Source organism: Polyodon spathula, chromosome 6, assembly GCF_017654505.1.
Source record: "Polyodon spathula isolate WHYD16114869_AA chromosome 6, ASM1765450v1, whole genome shotgun sequence".
Classification (NCBI taxonomy): domain Eukaryota; kingdom Metazoa; phylum Chordata; class Actinopteri; order Acipenseriformes; family Polyodontidae; genus Polyodon; species Polyodon spathula.
In genome coordinates, this window is record NC_054539.1 from 52,007,305 (window position 1) to 52,011,065 (window position 3,761).

The window sequence follows — 3,761 nt, forward strand, 5'->3', positions numbered from 1 at the left end:
TGTCAAGTAATTTCTTTGAGTTTTAATAAATATATTACAAAATGAACAGCACTATATTGGCCAAAGCAGTCAAATTAATTTCGCATCAGCTCTATTCAGCAAGTGCGGAAAAGCTGTTAGTAACATCCATCTCTAGTCATGACTATAAATAGATAGTACCGTGAAAAACCTTCTTTTTTTTTTTCATACGGTTTCTAATTGAAACTCTGAAGTGTAAAATATGTACATTCCAGTAAGGTGGGACACAGATCTCCTCAAATCCCCCCATTTTTTGATCATTTATTTCTTGATCAGTACCATTACTATTGTTTTAAACCTATTCACTTCAAAATATGGGACATGGTACACAGTTCACCACCTTTCAAGTTTACACACAGAGTAGACATACCTCAAACTGCAGTCTCTTGTTGTGTGCTTTTTGCAGAATGAGAAGTCTCCAGGGCTGTGAATCAAGGGCATTTTACAAGGAATCGATTCATTAATACAATGGGTAAAGACTGAGGCTGGGGAAACATACAGCTAATTCAGCTCTGTTTAACTGTACAGATTAATATGCAATCGCTATTGATTCATACAGCACATTATGTAAAAACCACTTGAGATGAAAGGAACAGAGGACCAGTGGTTAAGAGTCACTGAACTTATTAAGTTTCTTTTGGGGTTTCTAATTTAATAGGTAAAGAGGGAAATGGTTATAACTTCAAAACATGATGTTAAAAGATGTTAATGTGTACTAACAGGGGAGTGGCAGGTTTTGCAATAAAAAAAAAGACACTGGGACGAACATGTTTCTCAAAAGATCGATTTATCTATAATTTATAATAATAGTTACACAGGTACATGTTGTCTACTTTTAGTTTATTTATTTCTTAAATAAAATCCAAGAAGTCGACTCCTGATTTGTAAAAATTTGTTTTGCACATTATTTACAATAGCCAACTACTACATCAACACAGAAAGTCAGCAGCTTGTCAGATCTACACACTTGTACACCACTGTATAGTTACATTTTACGTAAGACCTAATCAAAAACAAAGGAAAAAACATACATTCATAGAGCATTAGCTGGTTTCCAGTGTATCTGGCACTGTTTGCAACATTCAACCTCTGATGTTGCTTCCTCCACCTTGCAAAACTAACCAAAAATAGCATCATTAGCATCTACCTATTTGTATGCAACGAATCACTACAAGCAAGACGACCGATGAGCAATGCAGGCAGCTAACATGTTGTTTCAAACCACCAACCAACCAGTATTGTTTCTTGTTTGTTCCTGGTTACTGCAGTTCCAGGCCTCCATTGTCATATTACTTATCACTTTCTTCTTTCTGTAACTGTAGTCTGTCAAAAGCTGACCAAACAGAACTACAGGTAGTGAATTTCTCAGGAGATTTTAGAGTTTTGGGTCATTTTAAATAAAAGCGAAACCGAAAGGTGACTGCTTTGGCATTTAAATACAAAAAAACAAAAAGTGAGTTATGTATTTGTGAATGTTAACCCCCGTTACGAAACATTTTGCATACGCAATGCACAATGCTTACAAAATCCTACAGTTCCAGAATCAACTGTGGGTTCCCACTTGGACAGGTTACAACGGCAAAATAATAACTATTTTAATCAGAGACAGACCTCACACTTTGAGAATAGGTGTGACGGTCTTTCAAAAAAAAAAAAAAAAAAAAATTCACCTTTACCATAAATTATAAAGCTATTTATGACAATTAGTCATTAGATGAGGATTTTCTACATAAACTTGCACCAAATAAAATGTACCCAAATCAGAAAAGACCTTACTTTAGAATTGTATAGTAATTGGTGTTTTTCCCCCCTTTCAGAAACAGATTGTGCCAATAATTAGTTGCAACAAGCTTTTGGCTATGTGTGGTGGTCATCGTTTTTAACAGTGAATAAATATCATACTTCCATAAATTGAACAGTGAAGGCAGAAATGCAAATACAGTACACTGCATATGTGTAAGCGGAAGCTTTGTTATTTTAGAAAAAGCTTTTTCTGAATGAAAGTCTTATAAAAAATGTGAGACTTATTCGATGATAATTACTGTATTTGAGGTATTTTTCAACAGCAACACAATTACTAGACAGTGTGTGACTGTCCATATAAAAAACAGGCGAAATCACATACAGTACCCAAACAAATTTTCAGAACTGTACAAAATAAATACAAAAAACTAAACAACAAAAAAAAAAAAAACTAGCTTCAGTAAGTGTTGCTTTTACTTCAGTACATTCCTTCAAAAAAATATTGCATAATCTAGCTGAATTTTGTTCTGAAGCTAAAGATGGGTTTTCTCATCTCTGGTCATATCTGTGTTTCGGCATACTGTACAACAGCTAGCAATTATCACTTTACAAAACAGACAAGATATACAGTAGCTTTAGTGCATATGCTCTTTAAGCCAGGACGTTTTCTGATATCTGGATGTTCTCTGGTGTAGTTTTCTGATATCTGGACGTTCTCTGGTGTGGTAGTTTTCTGATATCTGGACGTTCTCTGGTGTGGTTTTCTGATATCTGGACGTTCTCTGGTGTGGTCGTTTTCTGATATCTGGATGTTCTCTGGTGTAGTTTTCTGATATCTGGACGTTCTCTGGTGTAGTTTTCTGATATCTGGACGTTCTCTGGTGTAGTTTTCTGATATCTGGACGTTCTCTGGTGTAGTTTTCTGATATCTGGACGTTCTCTGGTGTGGTAGTTTTCTGATATCTGGACGTTCTCTGGTGTGGTAGTTTTCTGATATCTGGATGTTCTCTGGTGTGGTAGTTTTGCAATCTGCCACTGAACATGTCCAAAGCTTTGCACGGTGTATACAACGCATAGCAATTCTACAGTGCAAGTAATGTTTACATGGAACCTTTTATTATATACATTTTTAATATGCCTTAGAAATTGGTATTTTGCTTGAACCAAAACAAGCACACAATAGCCCCTCTTTACTCAATGATATGGGGACAGTGTGGCTCACTCACATTTATAGTTAGTTGATTGCTTTATATAACCCTGACCCTTTATTTAGGAAAAATGATTATCACCATCAAACAGCAACTAAAAACAACTTCTAACAACTTCTGAATAAATGCGAACGTTTCCATCAACAGCATACCGAGTGCAGTGTGGTTATTTTACTTTTTTACAGTTCATGTGCTACACTTTCAGATGGATGTTGCAATATGTGACTGTAAAAAGTGGAGGTGAAATCTGTCACTTCAGGGTTAGATAGATAGATAGATAGATAGATAGATAGATAGACACACACACATTGAATGAGACCCTCTGATATAAAACCTCAGCTGACCCGATACACTTTAATCAGTGCTATTAAAACATGCCAGTCATCCAAAAAAAAAAAAGGCCACCATTATAAAAGCTCTTAAAATAAATAAAATAATACTACAAGAAAACCATAGCTCTAATAACATTGAATAATATAAGATTTTTTTTTTTCCCCAATACCAGTATACTATTTTGAAATGCTACAACATCTTTAAAAAGTAGCAGAAAATTGTAATGTTTATAGCTTTGTTAAATTTCCCTCAGTATGTCAGGATATTTGTAATTATTCTGCAATTAAACGGGCATTTGAAGCTACTTGGTCTCTGTGTGGTGCTTTCTAATTCATCATCTTCCAAACGCGCCTTTTTTTTTTTTTTTTTTTTTTGCTGGTCTATGCAGATTGAGGAAATGTCAGCAAGTCAGATTTCTTATTAGTCCTAGTTAACTGTGTAAAGATAAAACATCTTCCT

The 3,761-nt window shown here is 34.9% G+C and overlaps 1 protein-coding gene across 1 annotated transcript in view; it reads right to left on the reverse strand.

Moving 5' to 3' along the window:
• Positions 1-786: 786 nt before the first annotated feature.
• The window catches only part of LOC121317307 (dehydrodolichyl diphosphate synthase complex subunit nus1-like), a 24,233-nt gene continuing 21,258 nt past the window's right edge, over positions 787-3,761 (reverse strand). The window contains exon 5 of the mRNA XM_041253107.1: positions 787-3,761. This exon is cut by the window's right edge and continues 1,115 nt beyond it. The gene's annotated coding sequence lies outside the window, so the exon portion shown is untranslated.